We start from the raw sequence: 16,656 nt of genomic DNA on the forward strand, positions 1-16,656 counted from the left end.
AAGTTACAAATAGAGCCGCCCTGCGACCAGCAGGTGAATGGCCTGGAGCTCACTCCGAAGATACAGATGCAGTGAGACTTGGGACACCTGCACCTCAATGTCCACAGCAGCTGGGTCCACAGTAGCCACACTGTGGGAGGAGCCTCAGTACCCTCTGCCAGATGATGGATAAAGAGGATGGGAGATAGATGATGGTCATAGAGAGAGGAATGGTACTCAGCTATCAAAGAGAAGGAAATCTTGCCATTTGCAATAATGTGGATAAAACTAAAGGGATCATGTTAAGTGAAGTAAGTCACTCGGGAAAGAGAATGACCGTGTGGTTTCATTCATAGGTGGAATTAAAGAAGCAAAGCAGATGAACAACTGTGAAGGGAAGGAAAAACAAATAAGATGAAAACAGATGCTGGAAATACAGACCCTTAATGATAGGAAACAACCTGAGTGTAGCTGCAGGGGGCAGATAACAGGGGACAGACATGAAGGAGGGCACGTGATGTCTCAAGCACTGCTGTTATCTCCAACTGATGAATCCCTGAATTCTTCCTCTGAAAGTATAATACACTATACGTTAATTAATTGGGTTTAAATTAAGTTAAAAAAAATCAGTTCTTTCAGAGCACATTTCCTTCTGGACTCTCTATTTTGCTCATTCAGCTTATGCCGGGACCACCCCCCGTGGGTCTGTTTTGTCTACGTAGGCTCCACACCTCATCCTTGGCCCAGCATAGGGCTAGAACTCACAACCCCTGAGATCAGGACCGGAGGTGAGGTCAGGAGTCGGATGCTTAACCGACGGAGCCAGCCAGGAGCCTGAGAACCACACTGCTTTATCTCTGTAACATCTTTTGAAAAAGGAAAGTGCTGCGTCCCACTCTGTCAAGCTTTTCCAATACTGATTTGCTGAGTGGAGTCATTTGTTGTGGGGGTTGGATGTTATGGGTTTTTTTTCCTATTTCTAACATCTGCCACCATGATTTTGATAGGAATGACATTGAAACTGAGGGTGGCTTCAGGAACTGCGGACATTTTCACAAGATGACGCTCCCACCCCACAAGCCCAGGACGGCCTCCCAGAGCCTGGTTTGGCTCAGTGCACAAGTCTTGTGCTCCTTTGGTTCAGTCTCATTATTTATTTTCCTTGATGCTCCTGAGAAGGGCGTCACATCCTTCATTTCCTTCCTGAGTGCTCATTGTCAGGACACAGCAAGGCTACTCTGCTCTGTAGGGTCAGTTTGTGTCCGTGACTTTTGAACTCACTCCTTAATTCTAACAGGATTTGGTGGAGGTTCTCGGGTTTCTCGTTTCTAGTACCTCTTCTTCAGCATATAGGGACAGTGTGACGTCCCCCTTCCAGGTGTGGAACCTTTGCTGTTTACAGCTTAATGTCCTAGAAAGCCCCACAATTGAATCAAAACTGAGCCCAGGCCAAGGGCAGGAAGCCCCTATTAGAACGAGAACAGGGCTCAATTCCCTTGAAGGCCCCATATCAAAATGTAAACAGAACTTGAGGAATTGCTTCTGCCCTTCTGGAGGTCCCCGAGACCAGTCCTTAAAACTAAGCTAAAACCCACCACAGGGTCCAAGTCCCTCCTCTGCTGTGTCGGGTATACTTGGATAGAAGATCGAGCTTGTAAATAATCCCTCATGTGTTTGCATCGGAATCGGCTTCTTGGTGGTTTCTCATATTCGCAATCTTGGGCACAACAGTCTGAGGTAAAAAACAAAACCAAAGAAACTCGGACGCGGGCAGAGTGAAAGCAGGGTTCTGAGAGAAGCGGCAGAGACCCGGGGGCTTGGCGGATCCTTTGGTTCCTGCAGCCTGCAGACTGTGGGACGGAATCCTCAGCCCCAGAGCCATAGGACCCAGTGTCCCCACCCGCATCCCCCCATCAGCACCGAGTCTCAGGGAGCAGCACAGCGCCGCCCGCTGGAGCCCAGAGATACTGACGCCCACCCAGTCTCTGATCCCCGCAGGTGCATATCCCAGGCAGATGTGCACCTGACAATCTGCACCACATCCCATCCCCAGACCCCACACAGACCACTCGCTTCCACCAAGTTGTCAGACCACAGAGGCTGCAGAGCTTCAGCTCTGCCTGGAAAGTATGGTCTAGCTTCCTTTGTACTTTGTGCTTTATTTTCATTTATTTTCTTTGATTCTTTTATATTAATTGCCTTACTTTAATTTTTATGTATGTACCTTATAAATTTCTTATTTTTAGTTTCATAGTATTTTAATTGTGTTTCTTTTTTTAATTTTTTCAATTTATTTATGATAATCACAAACAGAGAGAAAGAGAGAGAGAGAGAGAGAGGTAGAGACACAGGCAGAGGGAGAAGCAGGCTCCAGGCACTGGGAGCCCAATGTGGGATTTGATCCAGAGTCTACAGGATCGTACCCTTGGCCAAAGGCAGGCACTAAACTGCTGCGCCACCAGGGAACACTTTAATTGTTTCTATTTTGGGAGTTAGAATCTTTTAACAAGCAGGCCAAAATAATCTGTTGGTTTATTTTGGGGGGGGGGGGGATTTGTTATTATTTTTCTTGAATTTCTTTTTCTTCCTTCTTTCTTTTCTGGAAAAAATAATGAGATGGAGAAATTCACCTCCATAAAATAACATGAGGTTCTAATCACAGCCAGGAAGATCACTAATACACATATATGATGTCTAACTACAGTTTAAAACAATGATTATAAAGATAGCAGCTGGGCTGGATAAAGAGCACAGAAGAAAACTAGAAAAACGTTTACTGTAGAAATAAAAGAATGAAAATCTAGTCAGGCCAATGTTAAAAATGCTATAACTGAGATGCAGTCCCAAGTGGAAACCTTAAAAACAAGAAAGGTTATGGACCACAGAGACAGACGTAGGGAAGTCAGCCACTTATTAAAACAATAACATTCATACCATAGGAGACTCAGAAGATGAAGAGAGAGAAAAGGTGGGACTTGCTTAGACATTAGAAACGACAAATTCCCACCATGTACTTCAAGGTGGATGGAACTGGAAGGTATTATGCTGAGTGAAGTAAGTCAATCGGAGGACAAACATTGTATGTTCTCATTCATTTGGGGAATATAGATAATAGTGAAAGGGAATATAAGGGAACGGAGAAGAAATGAGTGGGAAATATCAGAAAGGGAGACAGAACATAAAGACTCCTAACTCAGGGAAATGAACTAGGGGTGATGGAAGGGGAGGTTGGCGGGCAGTGGGGCTGAATGGGCTATGGGCACTGAGGGGGGCACTTGACAGGATGAGCAGTGGGTGTTATTCTGTATGTTGGCAAATTGACACCAGTAAAACATAAAATTATTATTAAAAATAAAGGAAGAAAGAAAGAAAGAAGAAAGAAGAAGAAAGAAAGAAAGAAAGAAAGAAAAGAAAGAAAGAGAGAGAGAGAGAAAAGAAAAGAAAAAAGAAAGAAAGAAAGAAAGAAAGAAAGAAAGAAAGAAAGAAAGAAAGAATGAGTGGCACCTGTGTGGCTCTGTCAGTTAAGCTTTTCCCTTAGGCTCAGATCATGATCCAGGTCCCAAGGAAGGCTCCCTGTTCAGCAGGGAACCTGCTTCTCCCTCTCCCTCTGCCCCTCTCATTCATGCTTTATCTCTCCTCTCTCTCTCAAATAGATAGAAAACATCTTTGAAAAAGAAACACACCCACAAGGAAGAGAAATCACCCATTTAGAAGAATTTCAAACAATTTGTGAAGACATTCCAGCCTCAAGTTCATGAGCATAGCTTCCCACTCTTAAGTATGGAATACACATAGTAACTTCCTACTACCAAATATAATATGAAAAACTTAAAATATTGATAATATAATAATAATAATAATAATAATAATCAGTTTACTACGGAGAAAGCTGACAAACACTACCTCAGCAAGATAATCAGATCGATACCAAGACTGATAAATCATGTTGATAGTATCTATCCTTTATATGATATAATGAAAATGGCAGTATATCTCTGTATATAATCCACAACAACAGTTCAGTCATGAGATAAACAACAGACATGTCCCAGCTGAGGGAAATTTTACAAAATACTCTACTTCTCAAAGTGTTCCAGATCAACAACAAAAAGGAAAGACTGAAAGACTGTCACAATCCAGAGGAGCCTAAGGAAACATGAGGACAAATGGAATGTGATATGAAGGATGGAAACTTAGCAAAAACTAAGGAAATCTGTATAAAGTATGGTCTTTGTTTTTGTTTTTGTTTTTGTTTTTTGTTTTTTGTTTTTGGACTTTGTTTAAAGCGAATTTTTTAATATTGATTCATTAGCTAATATTTGTACCATACTAATATAAGATATCAATAATTGGAGAAATTGAGTGCAAGTGCATGCGAATGCTCTGTACTATCTTCTCAATTTCCCTATAAATCTTTGTTTTTTTAATAAATAAGATTTATTTTTAAAATTGACTTAAATGAATGAGGCTCCAAATGTGAAGACATTTTTAGAATAGTTGAATTAACTTTTGCCTTATTCTTAAAGAGTTCTTTGATGGAAACAAAGTAAGAATTTTAGATCAGAAGGAAAGAAAAACACTTTTGAACACGTATAATGCCTCCTCACCCTGAAAAGCAGGAATGGATAATAAATAGCAAAAATCAGATAAAAATACTTCTATTATAATAGACACCATATTGCAAGTGCATTTAAAATTAGCAGCGCATAACATTTATCTCCTTGACATTTGTCTTCCAAAGAGTTTAAAGTGTTTCAGTGTCAGTTGAACCGGGGGACGAATCTCAGGGAAGAATCCTTCACATAATAATAGGACCATTGGTAATAATGTCTCTCAGTTCATTCCAAATCCATAAAGATGCATTTCCTGATGAGTGACTGAGCTGTTTAGAAAGAGATGAGAAACCCTCATCCCTCTGAATTACTTGTGTCAGAATATTTTCACCATAGTACCACGGATAGTAAATTATCCTTATGAACAGGAAATATGTCTCAGATTGGAATCTGAGCAATCAGATGGGCAGAGAAAAATTGCTTTGACTTGCTCTTCATCTTTTAAAGACAAAGGAGAGCTTCTCTATGTACAAAGTCAGTTGTCAAGATAGCCTTAGGGAATAAGAGTCTGCAGCATGGAATCCCACTGCGCAGCTGGGAAGCCCGTGCCCCACGTCTTCCTGATCCCAAATCCCTGGGCCTGTCCCCCAACAGACGCTGCCATGCTGAGGTCATTTGCAATTGCTCTCTTAGGAGCTCTGGGGAAGGGGGAAGGAGATAGTTAGGATGGAACGGGAAGCATGGAGGCCAAGAAAATTAAGGCCATTCCAATTTAAATTCAGTGTTAGCCCAAGTCCACCCATCCCAGGTCCCTGTGAAGAAGAGCTGAAATTTACATTACTTCAGTTACAGGAAAAAAACAAAAGTTTACAGCTTAATGACCTAGAAAGCCCCACAATAGAATCAAAACTGAGCCCAGGCCAAGGACAGAAAGCCTCTATTTGAAGGAGAACAGAGCTCAATGCCCTTGAATGTCCCATATCAAAATGTAAACAGAACTTGAGGAATTGCTCCAGCCCTTCTGGAGGTCTCTGAGACCAGCCCTTAAAACTAATCTTAAACCCGCCTCAGGATCCAAGACCCTGCTCAACTCTGTTGGGTATACTTGGACACAAGGTCGAGCTTGTAATAAATGCACCTGAGTTTGAATCGGTGTCGGCTTCTCCGTGGTTTCTTGGATTCGCAGTCTTGGGCACAACACTCTGAGATAAAAAAACAAAACCAAAAGAAGCTCGGACACAGGTAGAGTAAACGCAGGTTTCTGAGAGAATCAGCGAGACCCGGGGGCTTGGGGGCTCTTCTGTGGAGGCCCATGGTGACTGGGGGACCAGATGCTAAGCCCCAGAGCACGAGGACCCAGAGACCCCACCCGCATCCCGCCCATAAGGGGGGGTCTCAGGGAGCAGCACTGCACCGCCCACTGGAGGCCAGAGGTGCTGACGCCCACCCCGCCTCTGACCCCGCTGGTGCATCTACCACGCAGATGTGCACCTGATAATCAGCGCCAGCGCCCATCCCCAGACCCTGCACAGACCACTCACTGCCACCATGTTGTCCGATCACAGAGGATGCAGAGATTCAGCTCTGCCTGGAAAGTAGGATCTAGCTTCCTTTGTACTTTGTGCTTTATTTTCATTTATTTTCTTTGATTTTTTTATTAATTGCCTTATTTTAATTTTTATGTATGTGCCTTATATATTTCTTATTTTTACTTTCATGGTACTTTAATTGTGTTTCATATTTGGGGATTTAGAATCTTTTAAAATGCAGGCCAAAATAATCTGGTGTTTTTTTTTGGAGGGCAGTTGTTATTGTTTTCCTTGGTTTTTCTTTTTCTTCCCTCTTTCTTTCCTGGAAAAGGTAATGAGATGGATAAATTCAACTACATAAAATAACATGAGGTAGTACTCACAGCCAGGAAGTCCATCAATACACATATATGATGTCTAACTACAGTTTAAAACAATGATTATAAAGATAGCAACTGGGCTGGAAAAAGAGTACAGAAGAAAACTAGAGAATCCCTTACTGCAGAAATAAAAGAACTAAAATCTAGTCAGGCCAATGTTAAAAATGCTATAACTGAGATGCAGTCCCAAGTGGAAACCTTAAAAACAAGAAAGGTTATGGACCACAGAGACAGACGTAGGGAAGTCAGCCACTTATTAAAACAATAATATTCATATCTTAGGAGACTCAGAAGATGAAGAGAGAGAACAGGTGGGCCTTGCTCAGCCATTCGAAACGACAAATAACCACCATTTGCTTCAACGTGAATGGAACTGGAAGGTATTATGCAGAGTGAAGTAAGTCAATCGGAGAAGGACAAGCATTGTATGTTCTCATTCATTTGGGGAATATAGATAATAGTGAAAGGGGATATAAGGGAACGGAGAAGAAATGTGTGGGAAATATCAGAAAGGGAGACAGAACATAAAGACTCCTAACTCAGGGAAATGAACTAGGGGTGATGGAAGGGGAGGAGGGCGGGCGGTGGGGGTGAATGTGTGATGGGCATTGAGGGGGGCACTTGATGGATGAACACTGGGTGTTTTTCTGTATGCTGGCAAATTGAAAACCAATAAAAAATAAAATTATTATTAAAATAAAAGAAAAAAGAAAGAAAGAAAGAAAGAAAGAAAGAAAGAAAGAAAGAAAGAAAGAAAGGAAGAAAAAAGAAAGAGAGAGTGGCACCTGGGTGGTCATTCAGTTAAGCTTCTGCTGTAGGCGCAGATCATGATACAGGTCCCAAGGCCTGTTTAGCAGGGAACCTGCTTCTCCCTCTCCCTCTGCCACTCTCGCTCATGCTTCTTCTCCTCTCTCTCTCATATAAATAAATAACATCATTCAAAAAGAAACAAACTCAGAAGGAAGAGAAATCTCCCATGTAGAAGAATTTCAACCAATTCGTGCAGACATACCACACTCAAGTTCATGAGCATAGCTTCAAACTTTTATGTGTGCAATATACATAGTAACTTCCTTCTGCAAAATATATTATGAAAAACCTAAAATAATAATGATAATATAATAATAATAATAGTAATAATAATAAAGAATCACTTAACTACGGAGAAAGATGACAAACACTACCTAAGCAAGATGATCAGATCGATACCAAGACTGATAAATCATGTTGATAGTATCTATCCTTTATATGATATAATGAAAATGGCAGTATATCTCTGTATATAATCCACAAAAACAGTTCAGTCATGAGATAAACAACAGACATGTCCCAACTGAGGGAAATTTTACAAAATACTCTACTTCTCAAAGTGTTCCAGTTCAACAACAAAAAGGAAAGGCTGAAAGACTGTCGCAATCCAGAGGACCTAAGAAAACAGGAGGACAAATGGAATGTGATATGAGGGATGGTAACTTAGCAAAAACTAAGGAAATCTGAATAAAGTATGGTCTTTGGTTAATGCAACTATTTTAATATTGATTCATTAGTTCATATTTGTACTGTACTAATGTAAGATATCAATAATTGGAGAAATAGAGTGCAAGTGCATGCGTATGCTCTGTACTATCTTCTCAATTTCCCTATAAATCTTTGTTTTTTTCCTAATAAATAAGATTTATTTTGAAAATGGACTTAAATGAATCAGGATCCAAGTGTGAAGACATTTTAAGAATCGTTGAATTAACTTTTGCCTTATTTTAAAGAGTTCCTTCGGTGGGAACAAAGAAATAATTTTATATCAGAAGGAAAGAACAACACTTATGAACACATATAATGCCTCCTCAACCTGAAAAGCAGGAAAGGATAATAAAAGCAAAAATCAGAAAAAAAATACTTCTATTATAATAGACACCATATTGCAAGTGCATTTAAAATTAGCAATGCATAACATTTATTTCCTGGACATTTGTCTTCCAAAGAGTTCACAGTTTTTCAGTCTCAGTTGAATTAGGGGAAGAATCTCCGGGAAGAATCCTTCACATAATAATAGGACCATTGTAATAATGTTTCTCAGTTCTTTCCAAATCCATAAAGATGCATTCCCTGATGAGTGACTGAGCTGTTTAGAAAGAGATGAGAAAGCATCATCCCTCTGAACTATTTGTTTCAGAATATTTTAAGCATAGTACTATGGATAGTAAATTATCCTTATTACCAGGAAATACATCTCAGATTGGAATCTGAGCAATTAGATGGGCAGAGAAAAAAAACTTAGACTCACTCCTCATCTTTTAAAGATAAAGGAGAGCTTTTCTATGTACAAAGTCAGTTGTTAAGATAGCCTTAGAGAATAAGAGTCTGCAGCATGGAATCCTGCTTCACAGCTGGGACGCCCACGCCCCAGGTCTTCCTGATCCCAAATCCATGGGCCTGTCCCCCAACACATGCTGCCAAGCTGAGGTCATTTGCAATTGCTCTCTTAGGAGCTCCAGGGAAGGGGAAAGAGCTAGATAGGATGGGACTGGAAACAAGGAGGTCGAGAAAATGAAGGCCTTTCTACTTTAAGTTCAGTGTTCGAACAAGTCCAGCCATCCCAGGCCCCTGTGAAGAAGACCTGAAATTTACATTACTTCAGTTACAGGAAAAAAACAAAGGTTTACAGCTTAATGGCCTAGAAAGCCCCACAATAAAATGAAACTGAGCCCATGTCAAGGGCTGGAAGCGCCTATTAAAATGAGAGCAGAGCCCAATACCCTTGAAGACCCCGTATCAAAATGTAAACATAACTTGAGGAATTGCTCCAGCCCTTCTGGAGGACCCCGAGACAAGCCCTTAAAACTAAGCTAAAACCCACCTTGGAGTCCACGTCCCTGCTCCGCTGTGTTGGGTGTACTTGGACGCAAGCTGGAGTTTGGAAATCAACCCTTGTGTGTTTGCATTGATGTCAGCTCCTTAGTGGTTTCTCAGATTCGCAAACTTGGGCACAACACCCCCATGTCCCCTCCTACCTTGGCTGAACCCCTCTCCCCTCCCACCCAGGGTAACACTCAGTCTCCTCCCTGCCTACAACAGCTGGGCACAGGCCGTCACACAGGTCCCATGAGCACGGTGGGGACTCCCGCCATCCCTGGCCTCCCAGAGGAAGGAAGGAGGTTTTGGCAGTAGACACTCCCATGGTGGTCCCAGGGATCCATGCCCAGGACAGACAGGTTGGGGTCTGTGTCCCTGATGCTAGCTCCTCCTCCCCGGTTTTCCCACAGGAAATGAAGGAGGAGACCCTAGTCTCCTCTAGGGACATCACGCTGGGGGACCTGGACATCAACAGGATGTTCAGCAGTCACGTCATGTTTTGGGACTACTAGGGGGTAGGGTGAGGCTGAGGGGCCCGGGGGATCGGGACCCGGGAGGACCGGGGGCTTCTGGGTAGGGAACACAGGGCTTCAGAGCCTGGGGAAGAACAGCAGCCAACAACACACCGCTCCATGGTAGATTGTTGGGGATGAACACCGTGCCCCCACCCTCGGGGTCTCAGGGATGAGGAGGCCACTAGGACGGGACCTCCAGGGATTGCCATGTAAGCTGAACCCCAAAGGGGTGAGGGACGGCCCCCTGAAAAGCAGGGGGCTGGGTTGAGGGCCGTGGGGCCAGTAAGGGGACCTGGGGGCAGGGTGCATGGCCGTGACTGGAGGACACACATCGATCTGATGAGGGTCGGACGGGTCAGGGTGATACCCACCCTCAGGACTTTATATATTTCTAAATTCTATGCATTCAATTTGAGACAATTTGCAATTTGTAAACATACATAGTATGATGACCCCCAGATAATGCCCCTGGTCCAGCCAGGGCCCTGCACTCACCACAGGGGTCCCCAGGGGCAGGTGTCACAGCATACCCCAGACTGGGGTCGCCTTTATCTGTAGACGTCTCCGTGTGCATCTTAGAGAAAGGGGATGCCCTGTGTCCGCAGGCCCCCCACACCATCCTCCCATTCCCCAGACCCACACCATCCCCTAACATCATCATCCCCCATGGCATAGCCCCTACACCATCCCCCTCACACACTCACAGCCTCACTCAATCCCCACCCACACTATACCCCAACACCATCCCCACTACACCATCCCCCACAACCCACCACCATCATACCCTTGCCCCCACACCATCGACCCCCACACCATCGTCCCTGAGCAAGGACCCAGTGCACCTGCACCCTGTGGGACATGCTCAGACTCCCAGGGTTCTCTGGATACCCTGCTCACATCAGAAGCCCGGGTGTCCCATTGAGTACCCAGCAGTTGCAGGGAGGAGGGAAGGCAGGGAGTCCCGGACAGTGTGTGTGCAGGAGAGTGGTGCAGAAGACACACTGTGCCCTGCCTCCAACCACTGTCCCTCCGGGAGTGCGGCACAACCTGCACAGAACACCAGCCCATAACCCATAGGGACCTGGACTGACTTGAGCCCAGGCTTGTGGGGGCTGTGTTGATTTGAGCCCCGACCAATCCCAAATCAAAGACTAATGGAATCAGGCCCGCATGCCCTGGCCAACCCTGGATTCTGGCCCCGGGCTGAGCGAGCCCTCTCAAAGTGGATGTGGCCTCCTGGGCCCTGGGCGTGCCCCACCAATACAGGTCGCTTATCTAGGGCAGCACTGGGGATCCCGGGACACATCAGTGTGGGGAGAGGAGGGGTAAGCCGGTGGGCCACACCTGCACCCACACCATGAGGCAGGCTCCTCCAGGTGCTGGGGCCCCAGAGGGTCCGAGGCAGGGGTCCAGCTGCCCTGCAGGGACCCAGCACAGGAGCCCATGACCAGCAGGTCCAGGTCAGCTCTGCTGTCCTCAGAACTGTCACTCAGGCTGAAACCTCAGGACACACGCCACCACCCAGAGTCCACACATGCTCCCAGATGGGGGACTCCAGCACCCGCCCACCCACCCCATGTGATTCTTGCCCCCACATAAAGGACAGAAAGGTCTCCTTCCCCAGGGGAAGACACGCACCTTCGGTTCTGAGCCCATTTGCTGTACAAAGTCAATAAAGTGTTGTGGTGCGAAAATGCACAGCCAGCCCATTTCTGTGTCTCCCAGAACTCTGTGCACAGGGGGTGAAGAGACCCCCAGAGAGGAGGAGGGGGCACCACCTAGGCCCCAACCAGCCCCTGCAGGGGCGCCACCAGGCAAACACAGCTGACGTCCCCACATGCCTTCCCGGGGCGGCCGGACCCACTGCCAGACATGGGAATGTGGCCGAGCCGGAACTTCCAGCTCAGCTGACCCTCCAGCTGAAAGTCACTGCACGAGTGAGCGCCAGTGTGGCCAGGAGAGCACAGCTAGCTGCCCAGTACCAGCACCAGAAATGATATTCTGTCAACCATTTTGGGGTTTTGGGTGACCCAGCAAGAGGATCCCATAGCTGCACGGGATAGCTGCATGTGATAGACACACCCGCACCTCAAAACCAACAAAAGTCGGAATCCCCCCAATGTTGTCAAACAGCAGCCAGATGGTTACATACACTACGCTGTGGTCCCCAATAGGATACATGGAAAACGCTATAAGCCATTACTGCAGAGGTGCTGGAGGCACCGAGATGTGCCTGCTGTGATCCAACAAGGAGTGCAGAGGGGCAGGAAGCATCCTCCGGAGAGGGGGCCCACCTAGGAAAGGACACTAGGTCCCTGTGAAGGCTACAGAGGGTGAAATCTGTCCTCCTCTCTTTCAGCTTCTGGTTTTCCTCCTAAATGCCATTTTCCTCAATCATATTAGAAAGAATTTATTTTATGTTTTTAAATTTCTTTTTATTGGAGTCCAATTTGTATGAATTCTTTCTTCAGCAAGGGTGTCATTCAGGAGAGAAGGAGAGATAAAGATTTTCCTAGACAGGCAACATATAAAGGAGTTCATGACCACTTAACCAGTCCAGTAAGGAATTTTAAGAGGGACTCTTCTAGTGGGGGAAAAAAAAGAGTCCAAAAGCAACAAAGACTAGAAAGGACCAGAGAACGTCACCAGAAACACCAACTCTTCTGGTAACAGAAATGCACAAAGTTCATATCTTTGAATAATCACTCTGACTGCTGATAGACTAAATGCTTCAATCAAAAGATATAGGGTATCAGAATGGCTTAAAAAGCAGGATCCAGGATGCCTGGGTGGCTCAGGGTTGACCTTCTGCCTTTGACTCAGGGTGTGATCCTGGAGTCTTGGATCGAGTCCCATATTGGGCTCCTGGTGGGGAGCCTGTTTCTCTCTCTGCCTAATTTTCTGCCTCCCTCTCTCTCTCTCTCTGTCACTATCATAAATAAAATTATTATTAAAAAAACAACATCCATCTGTACGCTGCCTATAAGATGCTCACCTTCGACCTATAGACACCACAGATTGAAAGTCAGGGGATGGAAAATCACTATGACGCTAATGGATATCAAAAGAAAGCTGGAGGACTCATACTTATATCAGACAAATGAGATTTGAAACCAAAACCTGGGGGACATCTGGTGGCTCAGAGGTTGAGCATCTGCCTTTGGCTCAGGGTGTGATTCTGAGATCCCAGGATCGAGTCCCACATCAGCCTCCCTATGGGGAGCCTGCCTCTCACTCTGCTATGTTCCTTCCTCTGCTTCTCTGTGTAATTCTCATGAATAAATAAATAAATATTTTAAATTTCAAAAAAGAAAGAACAAGTACTGTAAGAAGAGATGAAGAAGGGCATTATTTCATAATTAAAAAGACTCTCTATCATGATCAAACAACTAAATATTTATGCTGCCAACATGGGAGTACCTAAATATAGAAACCACTGTTGGTGGGAATGTGAACTGATGCAGCCACTCTGGAAAACTTTGTGGAGGTTCCTCAATGAGATAAAAATAGACATTCAAGACAACCCAGAAATTGCACTGTTGGGGAGTTACCCCAAAGATTCAGATGCAATGAAACGCCGGGACACCTGCACCCCGATGCTTATATTAGGAATGTCCACAATAGCCAAACTGTGGAAGGAGCCTCGGTGTCCATCCAAAGTTGAATGAATAAAGAAGATGTGGTTTATGTATACAATGGAATATTACTCAGCCATTAGAAGTGGACTGCTCCCTAGTTACTGTGTGGGCTGGATACAGGTTTCCAGAGCTGGCCGCTGCTACTGGGGTTGTTCCTCCTGGGACCTCACGGGGTAAACTAACCGCACTGAGCCCTGCACCAAGCAGGGGACAGAGCAGCTCCCCCAAATGCTAACACCTGAAAATCAGCACAATAGGCCCCTCCGCAAGAAGACCAGCTAGACGGACAAGTTCCAGGGGAAGTCAAGGGACTTAAAATACACAGAAACATAAGATACTCCCCCATGTTTTTTTTTTATTTCTGATTGCTTCTCCCACCCTTTTCCCCATTTTCTTTCTTTTCTTTCTTTTTTTATTCTCTTTTATCCTTCTTTCTTCCTTTATTCTTTTTCCTTTTTCTCTTTTCTTTCCTTCTTTCTCTCCTCTCTTTTTCTCCTTTTCCCAATTCAATTTCTTTTTGGCCACTAGGCACTCAGGAAAATGACTAGAAGGAAAACCTCACCTCAAAAGAAAGAATCAGAAACAGTCCTCTCTCACACAGAGTTACAAAATCTGGATTACAACTGAATGTCAGAAAGCCAATTCAGAAGCACTATTATACATCTACTGGTGGCTCTAGAAAAAAGCGTAAAGGACTCAAGAGACTTCAGGACTGCAGAATTTAGATCCAATCAGGCTGAAATTAAAAATCAATTGAATGCAATGCAATCCAAACTAGAAGTCCTAATGACGAGGGATAACGAGGTGGAAGAACAAGTGAGTGACGTAGAACACAAGTTGATGGCAAAGAGGGAAACTGAGGATAAAAGAGACAGACAATTAAAGGACCAGGAAGAGAGATTAAGGGAAATAAATGACAGCCTGAGGAAGAAAAACCTATGTGAAATTGGGGTTCCCAAGGGTGCCGAAATGCACAGAGGGCCAGAATATGTATTTGAACAAATCATAGCTGAAAACATTCCTACTCTGAGAAGGGAAAGAGGCATTCAGATCCAGGAAATAGAGAGATACCCCCATGAAATCAATAAAAACCGTCCAACACCTCGACATTTAATAGTGAAGCTTGCAAATTCCAAAGAGAAAAGGAAGATCCTTAAAGCAGCAAGAGACAAGAAAATCCTGACCTTTATGGGGAGGAGCATTAGGGTAACAGAAGACGTCTCCACAGCGACCTGGCTGCCCAGAAAGGGCTGGCAGGATATATTCAGGGTCCTCCATGAGAAGAATATGCAACCAAGAATCCTTTATCCAGCAAGGCTCTCATTCAAAATGGAAGGAGAGATAAAGAGCTTCCAAGACAGGCAGGAACTGAATGAATATGTGACCTCCAAACTAGCTCTGCAAGAAATTTTAAGGGGGACTCTTAAAATTCCCCTTTAAGAAGAAGTTCAGCGGAACAATCCACAAAAACAAGGACTGAATAGATATCATGATGACACTAAACTCATATCTGTTGATAGTAACTCTGAACGTGAACAGGCTTAATGACCCCATCAAAATGCGCAGGGTTTCAGACTGGATAAAAAAGCAGGACCCATCTATAGCTGTCTACAAGAGACTCATATTAGACAGAAGGACACCTACAACCTGAAAATGAAACGTTGGAGAACAATTTACCATTCAAAACGTCCTCAAAAGAAAGCAGGGGTAGCCATCCTTATATCAGATAAACTAAAATTTACCCTGAAGACTGTAGTGAGAGATGAAGAGGGACACTAAATCATACTTAAGGGATCTATCCCACAAGAGGACTTAACAATCCTCAATATATGCCCCGAATGTGGGAGCTCCCAAATATTTAAACCAATTAATAACCAATAAGTTATCTAATAATAACTTAGATAATAATACACTTATACTTGTTGACTTCAATCTAGCTCTTTCTACCCTCGATAGGTCTCTAAGCACAACATCTCCAAAGAAACAAGAGCTTTAAATGATACACTGGACCAGATGGATTTCACAGAAATCTACAGAACTATACATCCAAACTCAACTGAATACACATTCTTCTCAAGCGCACATGGAACTTTCTTCAGAATAGACCATAGACTGGGTCACAAATAGGGTCTGAACCAATATCAAGGGATGGGGATCATCCCCTGCATATTCTCAGACCATAATGCCTTGAAATTAGAACTAAATCATAACAAGAAGTTTGGAAGGACCTCAAACACGTGGAGGTGAAGGATCAACCTGCTAAAAGATGAAAGGGTCAACCAGGAAATTGAGGAAGAATTAAAAAGATACATGGAAACTAATGAGAATGAACATACAACCGTTCAAATTCTTTGGGATGCAGCAAAAGCAGTCCTAACGGGGAAATATATCAAAATACAAGAATCCATTCAGAAACGGGAAACTACTCAAATACAAAAGCTTTACACATAAAGGGGCTAGAGAAAAAAAAAAAGCTGATAGATCCTACACCCAACAGAAGAATAGAGTTAATTAAAATTCGAGCAGAACTCAAGGAAATCGAGACCAGAAGAACTGTGGAACAGATCAACAGAATGAGGAAATGGTTCTTTGAATGAATTAATAAGATAGATAAACCAGTAGCCAACCTTATTAAAAAGAAGAGAGAGAAGACTCAAATTAATAAAATCATGAATGAGAAAGGAGAGATCACTACCAACACCAAGGAAATACAAACGATTTTAACAACATATTATGAACAGCCATACACCAATAAATTACGCAATGTAGAAGAAATGGACGCATTCCTGGAAAGCCAGGAACTACCAAAACTGGAACAGGAAGAAATAGAAAACCTAAACAGGCCAATAACCAGGGAGGAAATTGAAGCAGTCATCAAAAACCTCCCACGACACAAAAGTCCGGAGCCAGATGGCTTCCCAGGGGAATTCTATCAAACGTTTAAAGAAGAAAACATACCTATCCTACTAAAGCTGTTTGGAAAGATAGAAAGAGATGGAGTACTTCCAAATTCGTTCTATGAAGCCAGCATCACCTTAATTCCAAAACCAGACAAAGACCCCACCAAAAAGGAGAATTACAGACCAATAGCCCTGATGAACATGGATGCAAAAATTCTCAAAAAGATACTAGCCAATAGGATCCCACAGTACATTAAGAAAATTATTCACCATGACCAAGTAGGACTTATCCCTGGGACACAAGGCTGGTTC

The sequence above is a fragment of the Canis aureus genome, chromosome 36 (genome assembly GCF_053574225.1).
Source record: "Canis aureus isolate CA01 chromosome 36, VMU_Caureus_v.1.0, whole genome shotgun sequence".
NCBI classification, from domain to species: domain Eukaryota; kingdom Metazoa; phylum Chordata; class Mammalia; order Carnivora; family Canidae; genus Canis; species Canis aureus.